Below are 20,760 nucleotides of genomic sequence, written 5' to 3'. Positions count from 1 at the left end.
GAGCCATCCTGCCTGTGGGTGATCAAAGGGTAGTCTTAAGACCACATGAGTAAACAAGCTATTTGGATAAACTACTCTACATTTCTTTGTACTCACTTTAAGCTACTTACACAAGGTAAGGATTAGGCTGCTTTCAGCCATAACCCTATCTTGAGACTTTTACAAAACCTTTGGCATTCCAAGAAGATTTGTGTCTACGTCCTATAACTTCATCTTAAAATGTTTCCCACCAGCCTGACTGAACTCCCACAATAACCTACGAAGAAACATGGTTTTAGAGACAGGGTCTCCTTATGTTGTCCAGGCTGGTATTGAACTTCTGGGCTCTATTTAATTTTTACAATAAACGGTTTGCATTTAGTAAATGAGAATTAATTACAATGGAGTCTTGTGCAATATGAGAGTTAGGGTGCTGATCCCCCATGCAGCTGAAAATCTGCTTCATATGAAAATCTGTTTCTTTTGACTCCTCCAAACCTTTACTAATAGTCCACTGTTGACCTGGAGCCTTACTGAAAGCATAGTCAATTAACACATACTTTCGATTTTATATGTACTATATACTGTATTCTTACAATAAAGTGAACTTGAGGAAAGAAACTGTTATAAGGAGGAAAAAATATATTCACTATTTATTAAGTGGAAATGAATTATTATATATAAAGGTCTTCATTCTTATTGCCTTCACGTTGAGTAGTCTGATAAGGAGGAGGCAAAGAAGAGATTTGTCTTGCTACCTTGCAGTGCCAAAGGAAAAGAAAAATCTGTCTGTTAGTGGCCTCCTACAGTGAAAACCCTTATTCAAGGATCAACTTTGTGACATAGTGACTTGTGTCACTAAGAAAGTAACTATCTTGGCCAGGCGCAGTGGCTCATGCCTGTAATCCCAGGACTTTGGAAGGCCGAGGTGGGTGGATCACAAGGTTAGGAGATTGAGACCATCCTGGCTAACACGGTGAAACCCTGTCTCTACCAAAAATACAAAAAATTAGCTGGGCTTGGTGGTGGGTACCTGTAGTTCCAGCTACTTGGGAGGCTGAGGCAGGAGAATGGCATGAACCCGGGAGGCAGTTCATGCCTCCCTCAGCTTGCAGTGATCCGAGATTACGCCACTGCACTCCAGCCTGGGTGACAGAGCGAGACTCTGTCTTAAAAAAAAAGTAACTATCTTTAGAATAGTTAATAATACTTAATAATACTTTTCTGGCACCATGAACAAATGTCAACACAAATTACAAAACTTAGCCAGGGTGCCTCAGTACCAATAGGAGATTATTTTCCAAAGATACCTACTGAGTGCAGAAGTCAGAAAAGCAATTTTTTGTTGAGAAGTGCAGGTTGTTACATAGTCTTGTACCAACAAGGTCTCACTATTATCAACTTCATTCCAAGCTGAAACCAAATAAGATATATTTACTTCATTAGACCAAGATATGTTGTTCTATCTGCTGGATAATTAGTGTGTTAATAGTAATTTTGTTACAAGATACTCTGTTTCTAATAGCCAAAATATTATCATTATAAATATTCAAATAGCTTAACTCTAGGCTCAACAAATTATAATAAAATTACAAAAATTTTTCACAATAACAAAAATGCTACTGTGATACCTAAATGTGACACAATGCATGGTACAATATGAACTGTATGAGCACATCTTTATTATATATTTATCAAAGGATAAATTATCAAACGATAAGTTAGGTTTTGCAAGTTGCAGGAGACAAAGATGGAATACACATAGTCTGGGTCTTTAAGGTGCTCATAATACAGTAGAGCTGTCCCTATTGAATTTCTGCATTTTTTCCAACAGAATTTCCTAAAAAATATTTTTTATTCATTTATCCACTTGTCCACTTAACAAATAACTGTCAGGTATCTTTAAGGTACTAAACATCTTCCTTGTTATTATCATTGTCATTTTTTATTATTTACTACTTTATTAAGGTACTAAGCATTTTTCTTGGGTTTTTTTTATTATTTATTACTTTACTTAGTGCTTATTCTGTGCCAGAACCCCTTTGGGAGCTTATAATTACTTATTATGTCATGTCGTTACCATATTCAGCATGTGTCAGACGTTTTATATCCCTATGGATTTGAAGTGGGGTGCGTGGCACTCACTGAGTCTTCAAAGACCAGCTTTTAGGTGCAACTCAGTTGGCAACTACAAACTTAGGTCACTGTTTGTGTGTTACTCGCAGGATTCATGTACTTAGTTTTTAACTATTTATACTACTTTAAGTCTCTAAAAATTCATATATTGAAAAAATTGAAAATTTTAAGTTTCTCCTCCTCATTACTTTTTGTGATATTTGATCTCCCCTAATACTTGATTATAAATCAGCCAGTGATCAATAAAGAGTCTCTCCCACTTTTCAAATCATTATATTTTTAAGTCATGCAATAAAATAGGTCAGGTGGTGAACATTGTTTATCATTAGAGGTACCACTGTGATGTCACTAGGATTCGTGAGGAGATGACACCTGAGAAGAAGGATCTGCATGAGAGGCCTCACCTCTGCCCTCCTGTTTTTTTTGGAAATTGAGCATGGTAAAAAGAACCTGCTAAACCCGGCTGGACACAGTGACTCAAACCTGGAATCCCAGCACTTTGAGAGGCCGAGGCAGGAGGATGGCTTTAGGCCAGGAGTTTGAGACCAGCCTAGGCAACAGAGTGAGACCTCATCTCTGCAAAAGCATTAACAATTAGCCAAGTGTGGTAGCATGTGCTTGTGGTCCCAGCTGCTCAGAAGGCTGAGATGGGAGGATTGCCTGAGCCCAGGAGTTTGAGGCTACTGCACTCCAGCCTGGGCAACTGAGTAAGACCCTGCCCCTAACAAAAAAAGATAATCAGCTAAACCTAATAGAATCATTGGCCCTTGCCACCAAGCTAGCTTACTTCTTTCTTGTAGAAGGAGGAGACTGTCGAGGAGTTATTTTGCTCACATAATATGACCATTGGAAAATATTTTGGCTATCATAGCTAAAACAATAGTTTATTAATAAACAACAGTTTATTAATCATTTACTTGTAAACAATAAAAGCTTGGCTCTCTTTGTACTGCTCATGGCTTTAGGTGGATCTTGGAACGTAACCACTTGTGAGAAGCCAGTAGTATTTGCTGCTTCCCTTAAAGCTCCTGAAAGGGAGAGAGGAAATCTTAGATTTTTCATTGCTGTGAACCACTGCAAGTATTGAGGAAATATTCACTACTTCCAACGTCATAATCCTGCAGCCATTTGGCACCTGTGAGTCAGGTGCCAGAAACTGGGCAGTGCAGAAGGCAGTGTGCTGCGTTCCACAGTTGGCCTCACTTTTTTCTAGAACTTCTGCTTTTCATTCTCAACTCCAAGAGTTTTGTTGTTGGTTTTTTTTATGGGAAGTTTGTTAGAAGTAGGTTTATGTATTTTCTTTCAGAATTAACAGAAGAATTATAATTAATATCACTTCCTGGTGTGACTGAAAGCCTCTAATCCTTTACTGATATTTGTTTATGAGCATATTTCTTTTAACAGCTATGATAATTACTACATTTTGTGTGGTTTCTCAAAAATACATTTGTTTCTTATTTCAAAGAGTTTCTGTAATGGAGCCCTTCAGATTTGGTGCTAATAACATGAAGTAAGAATTTAAGAAAGAAGATCTTTTATTTTATTTATATTTATATTTTTTGAGATGGAGTCTTGCTCTTGTCACCCAGGCTGGAGTGCAGTGGCACCATCTCGGCTCACTGCAGACTCCGCCTCCCGGGCTCAAGCAATTCTCCTGCAGGGTTTCACCATGTTGACCAGGCTGGTCTTGAACTCCTGACCTCAGGTGGTCCATCTGCCTCCACCTCCCAGAGTGCTGGGATTACAGGCGTGAGCCATCGTGCCTGGCCAGTTGCAAAATATTTAAATGTTACATACAGAGGTGCGAGGGAGATCCATAGTACCATGTAAATTGCTTGAATCTTTTCAGAGTACTGTTTGTATGTGATTTCAAAGCAGGGATTAACATTTATTTTTATTTTTTAATTACAATTTGTATACCTATTCAAAAGTAGAGAAAATAGTAAAAGTAACACTAAAATACCCATTATTCAATTTCTGTGATCAAGAGTGTCCTACATTTTGTTCATCTATCTGTTTATCTATCTTTACAGGAATATTGTAAAGCAAATCACAAGCATCATGCCATTTTTTCTGTTCAGTGTGCATCCCTGGACAGCTCTAAAATTTCTTTATTTTTTTTTCTTCAGCTTTTAAATTCTGGGGTCCATGTACAGGATGTGCAGTTTTATTACACAGGTAAATGTGTGCCAAAGTGGTTTGCTGCACAGATCAACCCATCACTCAGATATTAAGCCCAGTATTGATTAGCTATTCTTCCTGATGCTCTCCCTCCTCCTGCCCCCACAACAGGTCCCATTGTGTGTTGTTACCCCTCATGGATCTGTGTGTTCTCATCATTCAGCTCCCACTTATAAGTGAGAATACATGTTGTTTGATTTTCTGTTCCTGCATTAGTTTTCTGAGGATAATGGCTTCCAGCTCCATCCATGTCTTTGCAGAGGACATGATCTTGTTTCTTTTAAGGCCTGCATGATAGTCCATCGTGCACATCTACCACATTTTCTTTATCCAGTCTAACATTAATGGGCATTTTGGTAGATTTCATGTCTTTGCTGTTGTGAATAGTGCTGCAGTGAACATACATGTGCATGTCTCTTTATAATATAATGATTTATATTATTTTGGGTATATACCTAGCAATGGGATTGCTGGGTCAGTGGTATTTCTGCTTCTAGATCTTTGAGGAGTCAACACACCGCCTTCCTCAATGGTTGACTAATTCTTGGCAAGCCTCCCAAGCAAGCCTCTGTGTCAGCCTCCTAGCCAGCCAGCCTGGAGACCGGCCTCCCATGCAGCCAGCATTCCGAACAGCATTCCAGCAACCCTCTTCCCCTGCCAGAAGACTCGTGATTTGATTAGCCTCCCATGCAGCCAGGCTCTAGGCCAGCCTCCAAAAAACCGGCCTGCCACCAGGCCTCCAAGTCACATTCATCTTGCCAGACTCTTCAGCAAGCGTTTTAGGAAGCATTTAAGGCAGCCTCTCACACAGCCTCTCCCGCAGGCTCTTGGCCAGCCTCCCAGACAGCCAGCCTCTGATCCAGCCTTTCAGAAAGTCTCTAAGCGAATCTCCCAAACAGCCAGCTTCCAGACCAACCTCCCATGCAGCCAGCGTTTTTAACAGCCGTCCAGCAAGCCTCTTGCACAGCCAGACAATCTGCCACTCTGCTAGTTTTCTCGCCAGCCTCTGGTTAGCCTGCCATGCAGCCAGCCTCCTAACAAGCCAGACTTGCATTCAGACTCTTAGCCAGATTCAGCCTGCCAGGATCTCAGCAGGCCTTTTAGCAAGCGTTTATGGCAGCCTCTCAGACAGAAAGCCTCTGCCACAGGCTCTAGGCCAGCCTCCCAGCGAGCCAGCCTCTCAGCAAGCCTCTATGCCACTTTTCAAGACAGTCCTTCACTACACCAGCCTCCCCCATGCAGCCCACGCCTTGGCCAGCCTTCCAGCCAGCCTCTAGGTAAGTCTGTTAGCCAGCTGCTTAGCCAGCCAGCTTCAGAACCAGCCTCCCATGCCACCAATGGCGTGGCCAGCCTCCCAGTACGCCTCTCAGAGAGCCTCTTAGGCGGACTCCTGACTAGCCAGCCTCAAAACCAGCCTCCCTTGCAGCCAGCGTTTCCAACAGCCTCAGTGGGAGTGAAGGAGAAAGCAGCCAAAGTTTGGGGTTGATTTTAAGGTGGCCTTGTCCCTCCGCCCTGCAGGGCGCCCCCATCCCAGGCCTGGGGGGCCTGCCCAGGAAGAAGGCCCAGACGCCGGGGCCCAAGATTTCCGCCCCGCCGCCGACCCACTCTTCCACCTGCTGCCTTCGTCCCGGGGCCCCCACCACACCACACGCTGAAGGGGCGATCCTCCCACAACTGTCACCTCCTCCTGCAGCCCCAGCTCAGGCAGGGCACGGCGCCTCTTCTTCACATCTTTTATGTTCAGGTGGATGGTCCTCGTCTTCACATCATCCCCTGCAAGCTTCCAGGCGTGGCCCCAGGAGGCAGCTCTGTGCATCTTTCTGATATCCCCATAGTGGATGACATAAGAGTCTTTGGTGGTAGACCAGCTGAGTGAAGGCTCTCGGGCGCTCCAGGCCCGTCACGCCCTTGACAGCAGTGGCAGAGAGCCTCTGCATGGCTGCAGCCACCTTTTAAGAGAGAGGCCGCGCCTCCCACTCGCCCTTCCCCAGCCCCAGCCCCAGCCCCCGCCGCTCGCCCTTGCCCTTAATTGCCACCACATCCGGCCCAACATCAGTAAAAAGTGTGGTCTAGCGAAGCCCTTGGACACTCCGGCCTCTTTCTAGAGAAATTTGTTGAGTAGAACCGTGAAGCTTTCACGGGATCTTGTAGCCAGCCTCCTAACAAGCGAGCCTGGTACAACCAGGCTCTTAGCCAGACTCAGCCTACCAGGCCCTCAGCAAGCAAAATTAGCAAGAATTTGAGGCAGCCTCTCAGACAGACAGCCTCTCACACGGACTCTCCGCCAGCCTCCTAGTCGGCCGCCTCTCAGCCGGGTTCTTGGCAAATCTCCCAGCAAGCCTCTATGTCAGCCTCCTAGCCAGCCAGCCTGAAGACCGGACTTCCATGCAGCCAGCATTTCGATCAGCGTTCCAGCAAGCCTCTCCCCCTGCCAGAAGACTTGTCATTCGACCAGCCTTCCATGCAGGCAGGCTCTAGGCCGGCCTCCAAAAAACCGGCCTGCCACCCAGCCTCCAATTCATATTCATCTTGCCGGACTCTTCAGCAAGCATTTTAGGAAGGATTTAAGGCAGCCTCTCAGATAATTTTCTGGAATATTCCATTAAACATTCTTCTCTGATTAAATACCGCTTGCCTCACCATGGCAACATAAATCACTGAAAAATACTGTTTATCCGAAGAATAGTCTCTCAACTTGTGGGATAAATGATGTATAATTTTTAACCTTCTTGAGGGTAGATATTATGAGAAAAAAATATTTAATTATAAGAAAAACATTGCAGAATTATAGCCACAGTTTTAAAAATAAGCACATTATAATGATAAAATTGTAATACAGCAAATTATAATGAACATATAAAAGATGTCTCCCCATGGAGATTAGTATCATAAAACAGTTTATATTATTTCACCAGCTATAGATTCACTGTTGGCATGTTACCTTTAATACATACTTGACTTTCAATTCAAAATCATTTCTTCATTAAATCCTGTACCTCAACTTTGAGATTAATGTGGTAATGTGATGCAGCTTCTAGTGAAGCCTCAGACACACATTGTTTATTGAGATCAGCCAATTTTTTTTGATGTTGTCTCACAGTGACCTGACAAGACATGTTTGTTATTGATTTGTAATCAAATTAACAATATTTACTTTCAAAAAATCCCGAAATATATTGGTTCAGCTTATTTTCTTTATGTGTACACATTCCTGCTTATTACTGAATCCACTTAAGGACACAAGAAGGTATTATCTTCCTGCCAAACTGGTACTCTCTTACTAGACACCAGATTCATCCCACTAGTCATTTGTCCCGTAATGAATCTGTAATGCTTCACAACTTACTGAAGTCTCAAGAAAATATGTGCGCAGGACTAGTGGTGGTAAATTCTATGCTGTGGAATGCTTTCCTTCTTTTTTATTGAAGCACAAATCAACATCAAAGTTCCTCACATACTCAATCACCTGGTGAAATTTTTCCAACAGGTTTCTATCTCAGAATAAAAGTATTTTTGTTTCAAAGGCTTTAGAGGCCCTAGGTAACCTGGTCTCCACATCCCTCCTGACCTCAGCTGCTAAGTTTCTCTCCTCTACTCACTTTTTTTGTACTATACATGAACCCTGCCACCCCCCATGAATTGAAAAATGGGGATCCAATGCAAAGCTAATAAATCACACATAGCTACAATGATCTTTCTCTGGGACAAAGTTCTATCCACATGACAGTCTTTGAGCCTTGAAATAGAAATTATGAGCAAATTATTTGTAACAATATTCAAAGTAAATTATAAATACCAGTGGGATGATTAAATCAAATTTGATATTGCTAAAATTCACTACATTTTTCCTAAGCTATTATTTAATAAAACACAGATGCCTTTAAAAAAATTTGAGATTCAGATATGTTCAGATTTAAGTCAAATTGACATAAACGAAAATAAAATTCTACCAACTAAAATATACAAAAAGCTACTGAAAAAAGTAGTATTACAAGAGGCAGAAATGTACACTTCAAAATATACTTCAAATACACTTCGGTTCCTTTGGAAAATTTAGAATTAACTGTCAAATTGTTGAATTGAATCTTAATTTCAAAATACTCATTACTGATATGGGCATTCCCATTTATCTGCTTCATTGTGGTCATAAAATGTGGCCACAAATATTAAAACCTTTATTTCAGCAGTATAAGCCAATGTCATTAATGTAATCTATTAAAAACCTTTAACTTAAATTCTTAAAATTTCATAAGTGACACAATGTCTTCACTTAAAGTAAAACATCTCTGAGCTTTAACTTGCATTTGGTGGAAATAAGCCATGTTTCTAAGCTGACATAGTAAATATATTTATTATCTATATTAAACTAGATTCAGCATTTATCTAAGGCCAAATATGACTTTAAATTTTCTTTCAGGAAGGTTGAAAAATATTTATTTTTTTGATACTTCTCTTTCAGCTTTCTGTTTTTCATATTGGTATAAACATTCTTTTAAATGGTTACAGTCATTAAATATCTCCTCATTTTTCTCTTTTGGGAGGTGATGTTGCTTTTTCCTCTCAAAAAACTGAATATTATTATCTTGCTTTTGTTATCAGCTTTCTTATGCACCTGAACTAATTGCTGTGGAAGCCACATATGTTTGCTTTGTAGTTGAAATAATTTCTGCTCCAGACTCCTGCTGTTCAGTGTGCTTGTTCACATTATCTTGTTTGTTTTGATACATGAGTTCAGCTTTCTTCATTTGACATTATGTTTCACTTAGGTCTCTTTGTGCATGTTCTAAAACCTATGTATTTTCTCTTAGAGCATCTCCTGCATAATTGAAATTAATTTTTAGGCTTTTGGATTCCCTTTGAGCTTCAGAAAGTGGTTGATGAAGCTTCTCATTGTTATATATTATATTATTCACATCAACATTCATTTTTCCTTGCAAATGAGCACTGTGGAAAGCAAGTTCTTGGTTTTTTCTTGATGTCACACTTTATCTTGGTCTTGTATAGCAGAAGACAGTCTAGAATGGTATGATTCAATTTCTCTCTCCAGTATTTCTTTGTCTTGTTTTTCCTTCAATTTAGAAGTGAGCGTTGTGTTCTTAGCTATCAGAACTTTAAGCTGCCCACTATACTGAGATGCCCTTTTTGTTAATGTTTTCTCTTTCAGTTTTAGGGTCATTTGAAGTTCAGCATTCTTTTCTCTTAAAATCTTAATGTCCTCAAAGTATTTATTTTCCTTCTCCTGGTGCTGATGTTTTAGTATGTCCATTTGCAGTTTTAGCATGGCAATTTCCTTTTTCAACATGCCATTTTCATGTAAGAGATCATTTTCATTTTCATAAGCATGAGAAACCTAAATAAAACAAAATGAATTTTTAGTTAGCACTCAATAAAATGAGATATCATGGTTCCTCTTAAAGAATAATTTGTACATTTATACACTGAAAGGGTTTCTGTAAGTAGGTATCAGTTGAAGAACCATTGAATCAAAACTTCAAATGCTATAGAGCATAAATTCCCCAAAGTTCAAACATTTATTTGAACACAATGAATTCATGAAAGTAAAAAAGAAATGACTAGAGCATTTTTAAGAGCTTCAGAATTGAAACAAACTTTCCCTGGATTACAACACATGGAAAAGCATAAAATAAAAGATTAATCACTTTGACTACATACAAAAATTTGATTTACACCCTGATGTCTAACCTATACAAGACCCCATACTAGGAGCCTTAGTGTGTAGGGAGACCCCTTGAAACTATTGCTTTGGAATAAAAGATGAAATACTCTTGATTATTGTAAATACAAAATTGCATGCAGGATTGTGTAAAGACAATGCCAGGTTGGACTGCCAGAATAAGCCAACAACACATGATGTGCTTCCCCCTGCAGAGAGCCTATGAATGGATGTGCAGTCAGGGAGGTTTCACATCACCAAGATTCCTATCCCAGAAAAGCAGATGTTCATAGCTCTGGGAATGGAATTCGACTCTTGTGGAGAGCCTATAAACAACGCATGAGGGGCGCCTGTTCATATGGATGAGATAGGGCTATAAATGCCCTTATCTTGCTATGGCTCTTCTAGGCCTCTTTAGGGTTAAAGCATACTCCCTTCTGAGAATTTGTGGTCTAACCAGTTGTCTAGCTTCACGTCCTGTTTCTATGGATTGTTTGCAGCCAGCTTTTGCTGCAGCTGTTACTGCTGATTAATATCTTGCTACTGATAGGTTATGGAAAGACTGTGTTTTTGTTTTAAGGCTCTGTTAGAAATTGCTGATGCACACACTATATTGTAAATTCTTATCTCTGTATACTGTACTTCTGCATACTGATGTTATGTTAAAAAATTACTTCATCCTCATGTGACCATCTCACCTCATAATCAAATGACCCTAAATCCCTCACTAACCTATCCCCACCCTCACTAAACTTAATAATAAATGCTGGTATATCCAGTGCATTGGTGGCATCACAGGACCAGAAGGTGGTGACCCCCCCTGGACCCAGCTTTCACTATCTTGTGTGTGTCTTTTATTTTTCGACCTGCCAATCCACCTGGGAACAAAGAAAGAGCCCCGTTGCATTGCGGGCTGCTGGCCAGTTCCCGCAATATTAGTGCTGTATATATTTAGACAGATAAAATTTCCCAAGGCCCTTTCATTTCCTTTTTCCTGAGACTATTCTATAGATATTCTATTTTTTAAAATATAATTTTAAGAATTATATTTATAAATTATAAGTTGAGACATTGTAACAAGCACTTTTAGTTATCACAATTCTGAAAGGAAAAGACTAAAAATATAAACAAGTATTTTCTTTATATTCCATACACATTAAGATTAAAAGTGTATAATTAAAGGAAATTGATTCTTGGGGGGAGAGGAATGGCCGTTTCACACTCTCTTTGTTGAACTGTAAATGAATATAAATTTTCTTGAGAACAATTTGGAAGTAATGAACAAAGAACTTTTTTAAATTTCCTATAATTTAACCAAATATTTTTATATTGAAGAATTTATTCCAAGTCAATAATTAGAAAGGTAGAAAAATATTTACATGCAGTTATGCCTTGCAGCACTTATAATACAAAAAATTAAAAATCAAAAAAATTAATTTGTTAAGTAAATAATGGGATTTCCAAATAATGGCCTTCTATATAGCCATTAAAATTGTGATTTAAATAAATATGCATTTAATTATCAGTAGAAGTATTCAAAGTTAAGAACTTGTATTATTTAAAGGAATTTGACACTCTACAAGACAGAGATTTTTTTCTGTAGTTAAACCTCAGAAGGTAAGTCAGCTATTACAAAAAGTATCCTACATAATTTTAGTATAAATAGTTGAAATATTTTTTAAAACTAGGATGTCATACTTCACACTGCAGAGCTCTTGTTCCCATTTAACCTTTTGATTCACTTACTGCAATTTTATTTATTTTTGCTTCTGATAGTTCCTTTTGTAGTACACAAAACTTATTTTTCATTTGTTATATTTTTGCTGTAAGTTGTTCACAGTGATATTTTTTAAGTTCCCTTGCTCTTTCATGAGAAGGAACTGCACCCAAGAATTTTGATAGGCTAGTTGAATCTGTCTTGAGGAGGAGATAGAAATAAAATATATTAGTACTTTTGGGAAATAAAGGACAACATATTTTAACAATCACTAATTCATACACTGAACAAATATATATTGATTGCCTACCACACCTGGCTAATTTTTTTGTATTTTTAATAGAGACGGGGTATCACCATGTTGGCCAGGCAGGTCTCAAACTCCTGACCTCAAGTGATCCACCCACCTTTCCCTCCCAAAATGCTGGGATTACAGGCATGAGCCACCACATTCTGCCTCAATAAATAATTTCGATTTAAAAATAATGACAAGCATCAATATTTTTTATTTCAAATCTTTTTTAAAACACATTTCCTTACTTTAAAGGCAATTAGATTTCAGGCTGTTCACATATTGAAAACCAAAACATTTCAAGAGAAAACCTCGCATATGCTCTGTAGATCACGCTTATCTTTTATCTTCATGTGGCTATTGACTGGGTTACTGAGCATGAAAAATAAATCATATTCACAAAAAAATTCACTTGTGTGCATATTTCAAAAGGAATTAACTTCAAATATCTGCCTTACACTGTAGTCCTCACCAAAAATAATAGGGCATTGCAAACAAAATACAATATGATTAAACATTTGACATGCATAATTACAGAATTTTTGTTAAAAACTATGCATGGCATGAAGGGAATTTTCAGAGTATGTCATGTGGATTAGGAAAAGAACTTTGTAAATCTGTTTCATTTAGGAAAACAAAGGCTTAATAAGAATAACTTTGATAAGTTTTTGCTGATAAAGAGCTGCTTGAATAAAATGAAAGATTCATAAGGAAAATATACATTTATGTTATTTTTAAATGAAAACAATCATTAGATAAAGTATGCAACTGATTCTTAAGACATAACTTCAGAAAAGTAGAGCAAGCCTTCATAAAGAGAAAAATAAAAACATGTATTTGTGAAACATCTAACACGTGCCAGACACATATTTGCAGATTTTTCTTCACCTTAGAATAATGAGGATGATGATGATGTTGGTGGTTACCCCACTTTCTGCTTCCTAGTCATTCTAGGTTGTTAAGAACAAAATGATGAACAAATATGGTCCACTGCTCTCTCTCTTCAGAATGTCTTCCTCCTAGACTTTCATATGGCATACTCCTCAACTTTGAGATGGGAGATTGAATGGCAGTCTCAGAAAGATCTACTCTGACCATAGAATTCCACTGCCGCTCCCATACCCATGCTAATTATAAAGTTCTTCAATTTTCTCTAACCAAACGTTCTCTGTTTTGTTTTTTAAAAAAAGTTATAGTGATTTATAAGTGTTTTTCATATGTTATTATCTTCCTACTACTACAGCATAATCCCTCATCTTGTATATTCAGAGACTCACTGCCTAGCACAAAGTTGGTACTTAGAAAGGAACTACTCCAGGTCAAAACATTGAAAATCTCAACAGGAAAGTCTGATTTTCCAAACTGCTATGTTTCTATGGAAAATCTGCAGTAGTAGCCTGCTGAAAGTTACCATCCTCTTACCCAAAATTAGAAATCCACATGCCTGTTCTTACTCCCCATTCTTGTGCTAACAATTCTGCTTTCACATAACTGCCCCTTTGATCATTTTGTCTTAAATTTGGATACAGACTTCCCAGTTTACAAAATGTTTTCACATTTGTTACAACATTATTTCATCACATGTACCTAAGAGGTAGATATGAGCACTATTTTTATAAACAAGGTTACTGGTATTTGATTAGGTTAAATTATTTTTTTCCAAGTTCCCATAGCTAGTAAGTGACAGAATCAAAATACAGACTTACCTTTTGACATCCACTCATTGCTGTTACCACTATGCAGCTGCTGCTTCTATCTTAAGTGGTGAGGCCTTTCCTATCTCTTCCACATCCGCAGCTGTGACCTTGGAATACATCATTATTATTTGATACCTATGTGGCTGCAAACATGGCTGGCACAAAGGGACTCAAAGAGTTCTATTTGTGAAAAGAATGTCTACTTATTAAAATACTACTCAACCAAATTGTTGTTGTAGTTTTACAGGTGTCCTATTTCTCAAGTTTATCCAACTCCTGAAATGTTCCTTCAGATCTATACTGGATAATCAAAATATACCAATACTTTCAAGTCCCAGGCATTATCTTTTCAAGTTCCAAGTTGAGCAAGACTAAGATTACAGTTTAAACTCTTTCTCCCTGAATCCAAGTAAAGCTTTTGTACATCTAGATATACACAGAATCATGTATTTGCCCATAAATGAATGCATATAAATTATTTTGTTTTTAGACAAACTTCAGAACTCAAATAGATTCCTACTTTCTTCTATGCCTTATTTTCTTTTGCTCTATTCTACACTGGCTTTGTAAATTAATCCTGCAAATTAGCAGAATTGCACTATGCAGCTGTTATCTACTTGGCATATGATTATAAAGTATGTTCTGATAAATGTCAGAAAATAATTTCTTATGGACACATGCAGATGTGAGAGAATAAAGTCATCTTTTTATGTTTTAAGATTACTCATTACTTACGTTTTAAAATAACAACAACAATACACAGTACCTCAGAAACTGAAGGTGATTTTGTATCTTCTTTTTGTCCTGACTCTGATGTGGGCATCTTATCTACAAAATGTTATTCACAGACACATATATGAGAACATTTATTACTGTAAATTGTAAAAACATACAAATCTATTTCCATTTATGAATATTTCAAAAAGAAAAGTAATAGCAAATATAGAATTTCAGAATCAAAGCAGGTTCAGAAAATTGATAGTATGATGAAAGCGAAAAGTATTTTTTAAGGTAGACATTGTATTTCAGTCTATAAAATTGTTTTCTAAATAATAGCATTTAAGCATAGAAAAATTTTCAGAGATACTAACTTACCATTTCTATTATTTTGGTATAAAAAAATAAAATTGTCATTACTTGTTAGCTCTTGTGGAGCTCGTTCAATAATGCCAATATCATTTTCTTGTTGTGCAGTTGTTGTCTTTGTTGCTTCCTTCTATTACAAACAAAAACCAAAAAGCACCAAAAAACAACTTCAGAAAAAATTGTATTTATTCACTCATTCACTCAATTTGTAAGTAAGACAAAACAAAACACAAACAAACAAAAAAACCCATACATTGTATCTATCGAATCCTGGGAGAAGCAGGAAATACACACAGAAGATAGATTCTGGCCTATATTCAAGAAATGGTAGAGACATGTGAAAACAAATAAGAACAGAAAAGTATAATTCACCAGTTCTACAATTTAAGTCAATGTAATACATAAGGGCACAAAGGAGAGAACAATCAGTTTTACCTAAAAAGCATAGAAAATGCTGCCATAATGGGGCCATATTTGGAAGGACAAAGTGCAGAGTCAGGATACAAAGACTCTAAGTGCAATAGCATGTGCAAAATAATAAGGCATGAAACAACATGGCAACTGAGGGGTGCCAAAGTGATGTCGTAAAACTGGAACACAGTCAGAGGAAAGAGATGAAGAGATAAAATGGGGCCAAACCATGTAAGATATGTGTCATGCTAGAATGTGAACTTACCCCTCCGTGTAATGGGTATCCACTCAATATGCAGATGAGTTACATCATTACAAATATATTTTAGAAAGGTGACCCTTCCAGCGATGTAAAGATAGATGAACATGGGGAGATGGGGCAAAACTAGAAAGGAGTACTTCAAAATTATAGGTAGAGAGTTAATTATGGTAATAAGATATGGAAAATTATAAGAAAGTAGAAAATACAAAATTAGGTGTGTGACTGGATGGGTGACATGGAGAAGGGTTGAAGTTTACGATGTGGGGGAGGGTTGAAGTGCAGGTTTAAGTGCTTGAGTGTTTCACCGCTACTTCCTAGGTGTTATTTCCTATGATGGGGAAACCAGATGACAGATGAGATTATGAAGAGTCAGAAAACATTCAGGAAAATAATAAAAATGATGCTTTCAGTTTGAGACCTATAAGATTTGGGGCACCCAAGGGGCTTGGAAGAAAGATCTGGATAAATACATTTGGAGTATGAGTAGATGACCTACATGAGGAAAATTACATAGTGATAAGAAGATAAATATAAGATAGGCTAAATGGGTAGAATTAAGTAACCTGTGCAGACTATTGAATTTTTGAAAATAAAATCGGGCCGGGCGCAGTGGCTCACACCTGTAATCCCAGCATTTTAGGAGGCTGAGGCGGCTGGATCACGAGGTCAGGAGTTTGAGCCCAGCCTGGGCAACATGGTGAAACTCCATCTCTACTAAAAATACAAAAATTAGCTGGGCGTGGAGGCGCATGCCTGTACTCCCAGATACTCGGGAGGCTGAGGCAGGAGAATCGCTTGAACCTGGGAGGCGGAGGTTGCAGTGAGCCGAGATCGCGCCATTGCATTCCAGCCTGGGTGACAGGGCGAGGGTCTCAAAAAAAAAAAGAAAAGAAAATCAAAGGAGAGACAAAAACATGGGATTAAGTTTCTCAGTTATATATTTCCAAATTTGTTTCAAGAAAATAATTTTATTTATATAGGTAAATATTTATTTCTGAAATATTATTGCAATATGCATCTTTGAATTGAATGAAAACATTTAATTCTAAAACACCAAGATTCTGCAAAAGGACCTTTATAAAAATTAACTTTGAAATTTTTAATTGTACAAGAGAAATGCTTACCTAATTATAGAATTATGAGGCATTTTTAAGTACCACTATAAAGTGAGATAGAAATGTGAAACCCTGTTTTAAAATTCACATGTTTTTCTTATGTTCCTGTAAACAATCTAATACTAGCTCAAATTGCCTATTTACACGATATAGGATGGTAGTTTAAAATTGGAGAAAAGATCTCATATAAAGAAAATTAACCAATAATTATTCAAGTTGAAGATTTAATAGTTTTTACATATATCTATGATTGTCAAGCAGGAGCCAGTATTCACAGAAGTAAAGAAAGAAACTACAAAATTCAAGTCGACAGGATTCCTGAGTTTTAGAAATAAACAAATATATGTGCAAGGTTTAATAATTATGAAGACTAAAGGCTTCCTGGAAATAATATAAAATATCCCGATTGCAAGAGATATCTTTAAGAGTAAAAAAAATTCTTCCAATGATAAGTTTGTTTACTCTGTTAACAATCTTTCCTTACATATGATTCTATAATAATAGTACTTTACTTGAAAAAATTCACAAAGATTGATTACATTCATTTGATGTGTGCATATAATACTATTACATACAGATATTATGAGCAAAAGATGTCAGAATATTTCTAGAGATTAATAATTTCTACATTTATTTCTTTGAGAGTGTTGTAGCTTAAAAGTGATTTTTCTCTCTCTTTTTTTTTTTGAGATGGAGTCTCGCTCTGTCGCCCAGGCTGGAGTGCGGTGGCGCAATCTCGGCTCACTGCAACCTCCGCCTCCCGGGTTCACGCCATTCTCCTGCCTCAGCCTCCGGAGTAGCTGGGACTGCAGGCGCCCACCACCACGCCCGGCTAATTTTTTGTATTTTTAGTAGAGACGGGGCTTCACCATGTTAGCCATGATGGTCTCAAGAAAAAAGATTTTTCTCTTTTAAGAGATACAGATTAAGAACCTTGTTCATATGATCAGAAAATTTAATTTTAGTAACAAGATTAAATAAAATGCTTATTTATACTCTATTAAACAAAAATATTCAAAACAACTACCAAGGTTATATCAAAGAGTAAGATAAATTGGTTAAATAACCTAAGAATATGTCAAACATTAGGTTAGAAATCTTAAACCAGAAACCAGAGTCAAAAATTAATAATTCACAATAAAGCTGACAAGGCCTAAAACCAATTTCACTTTGCATTCTACATTAATGTAAATATGACTAGATTAAATATAAAACATAAAGTTACTAAAAGAAGTGAGAATTAAATTCTTTCCTTGTTAATTTTTTTGTTCACACAATATAAATGTATATGTTTTGAGGGTACATATTATAACTTAATACATTCACATAATGAAATCAGAATAATTGAGATATTAATCACCTTAAGTATTTATCTTTCCTTTATGCTAGAAACATTCAAATTATTCTCTGCTAGGTATTTTAAAGAGTACAACAAATTGCTCTTACCTATACTCGTCTTTATATTTTCTTTCAGCTTTTTGTTAAAATCAGCTATAGGCCACTCGAAAACACGTGAGCAGTATTTTATTACCTGGCTACGTTTTCTTAATTTTTATTTTAAATAATTTATATCTTTTATTCTAGAGAGTTCCTGCTCTCATTTAAACCACTATTTTTGCTGTGTTTTTATAATAGTCTGCCTCATCTTGACTCTCTCATGTAGTCTCTGTGTTTGTCTTACCCTTCTTCAATGAATAATTTCCTTTCATCCCCCTTCGTCTAATTTATTATTATACAAATATGGTGGTATCCATTAGATTTTTTTTTAACCAAAATAACCTAGGACAAAAATTTACTGTTACATAGATTATAGAATTGTAGAAATAATTAAAACTTAAAAAGTTAAATTACATGTTATATTTTGAAATATCTCTTCACAATTTACAGTTGTATTAATTACCTCTTGTATGGAAAAAATGTGAGAGTTTAGTTTTTAATAGTACCTTATTTAACTGGGTTTGCATTGAAATAGTATAGGTTGTTTCTATTCTGTGTGGCAAAAAGCTAAGTATAAATAATTGTATAAATTCTGCTTCTTCCAAGAAACAGAGAAAAAAATATAAATCATGGGGGGTGGCAATGATTGATTAATGAAAATAATACATAGCAACTAAATAGAAACCTGTAAATAAGTATGCTGACAATTGAGACAGAGATGCCCTAAAAAGCAGACCCTGAAGAAATGTATTCTGTGAGAAAAAAGTCTGGGGTAAATCATTTTTAAAAAGATGAAGGAGGAGGGAGAAACAAGAGACATAACCAGTCAATCAAGTATGAGCTTCAGTCATGAAAGAAAAGGAAAAATAACTGCTATATAAGACATGTGATGAAATACATAAAATACAGACTTCTGTTCATAATATATTCCTATAATGCTGGTCAGTATTTACATTACAATTAGTTATTTTGTTAATACCTGTGTAATAAAGATTTTAATTTCATTATTATATAATAAGACATTCAATTAGTTAAACATGGTCTTCAGCCAATACCTAAAAGCTATAACATTTTTACTACAGAGAGAAAAAATTTAAAAAGGAATGTTTCATAAACTTTTCACTTGAAGAAAGTTTTGGTAATCAGAATTCTAAAGAGTAATGTATTCCTTGAAATGATATGTTTAATAGAACATGAGTTTCGGCCAGGTGTGGTGGCTCACGCCTGTAATCCCAGCACTTTGGGAGGCCGAGGCTGGTGGATCATGAGGTCAAGAGATCAAGACCATCCTGGCCAACATGGTGAAACACTGTTTCTGCTAAAAACACAAAAATTAGCTGGGTGTGATGGCACAGGCCTGTAGTCCCAGCTACGCAGGAGGATGAGGCAGGAGAATTGCTTGAACCCAGAAGGTGGAGGTTGCAGTGAGCCGAGATCATGCCACCTGCACCCCAGCCTGGGCAAGAGTGAGACTGTCTCCAAAAAAAAAAAAAAAAAAGAACATTAGTTGAGACTAAAATATATTAAAATTTTTTTAATCTAAACTCCACTTGGTGGATATAGTGTAACCTTCTTTCCTATTTACTACATACCTCTGATTTATTGTCTTCTTATTTAAGACATATTTTATCAAGATAACTCACATGAATTTATGCATTCTAAATATTAAAAGAAAATATAAATTTAAGCCATATTTTGGAAATGCATTAGATTTTATTATAAGATATATTATGCATATTCTTACTTGTAACATTTCATTACATAAAAATTAATTTGTCTGCTTATTTATTCACATTGAAAACCTCTTAAAACGCTTTTTATAGGCAAGACTGTATTCTAGGTACACTAAGCTGCACACAAGTATGTTTTCTAACCTGCAATATCTCATAGTGATGCAAGAGCTTCAAAACAATTGTTTAAACTAAATACAAAATCTTCCAAAATTTAAAATTTTCAAATGTGATAAAAAATGTTTGAACATTATGTTTAAAAATTGCAATTTAAAAATTCTGAAATTAAAATCCTACCATATGCTTAGTAAGAATCTCTGTTTCCATAACTGGTTGTTTACTTGGGGTAAAACCTGCATTCTTCATTGAGATGAAGAGTTTAAAATATACTTTTAATGAAATAATTTAGAAAACACACTGGCATGCCTTAATAATACAGACTCTGAGAAAGAGAATTTACATTTCTAAATTTCTACAATTATTTTTTAAAATTAGAGATATGCCGGGCATGGTGGCTCATGCCTGTAATCCCAGCACTTTGGGAGGCCAAGGCGGGCAGATCACGAGGTCAGGAGATCGAGACCATACTGGCTAACACGGTGAAACCCCGTCTCTACTAAAAATACAAAATAAATAAATAAATAAATAAAATAAATTAGCCGGGCGTGGTGGCGGGTGCCTGTAGTCCCAGCTACTCGGGAGGCTGAGGCAGGAGAATGGCGTGAACCCGGGAGGCGGAGCTTGCAGTGAGCCATGACTGTGCCACTGCACTCCAGCCTGGGCGACAGAGCGAGACTCCATCTCAAAAAAATAAATAAAAAATAAAATTAGAGATAAGGTCTCACTATGTTGCCCACACTGGTCTCAAACTCTTGGGCTGAAGCAATCCTCCTGCATCAGCCTCCTTGGTAGCTGGAACTACAGGCATGCATCACCATGCCCAAAAAAATTTTCACAATTTCTAATATTATTTTGGTGTAATTAAAGAACCAAGAAGAGAAACTGAGAAAAAGCTCTCTCCTAAAAACTGCATGATATCAAAA

At 36.8% G+C, this 20,760-nt stretch overlaps 1 long non-coding RNA gene and 2 pseudogenes across 1 annotated transcript; 1 reads left to right on the top strand and 2 right to left on the bottom strand.

The window, feature by feature from the left end:
* The window catches only part of LOC100456511 (ras suppressor protein 1-like), a 202,065-nt pseudogene that overhangs the window by 85,818 nt on the left and 95,487 nt on the right, over positions 1–20,760 (top strand).
* On the bottom strand, positions 8,720–14,397 carry LOC129048215 (ankyrin repeat domain-containing protein 30A-like; annotated as a pseudogene).
* LOC100456871 (uncharacterized) lies at positions 14,468–16,330 on the bottom strand. The gene is made up of 3 exons (XR_010141405.1): positions 16,056–16,330; positions 14,814–14,892; positions 14,468–14,504 (listed from the first exon to the last, which is right to left on the bottom strand). It is a non-coding gene; the product is annotated as an uncharacterized LOC100456871 (long non-coding RNA).

Source organism: Pongo abelii, chromosome 8 (genome assembly GCF_028885655.2).
Source record: "Pongo abelii isolate AG06213 chromosome 8, NHGRI_mPonAbe1-v2.0_pri, whole genome shotgun sequence".
In the NCBI taxonomy this organism is placed as follows: domain Eukaryota; kingdom Metazoa; phylum Chordata; class Mammalia; order Primates; family Hominidae; genus Pongo; species Pongo abelii.
This window is presented reverse-complemented; position numbering and strand designations above follow the sequence as displayed.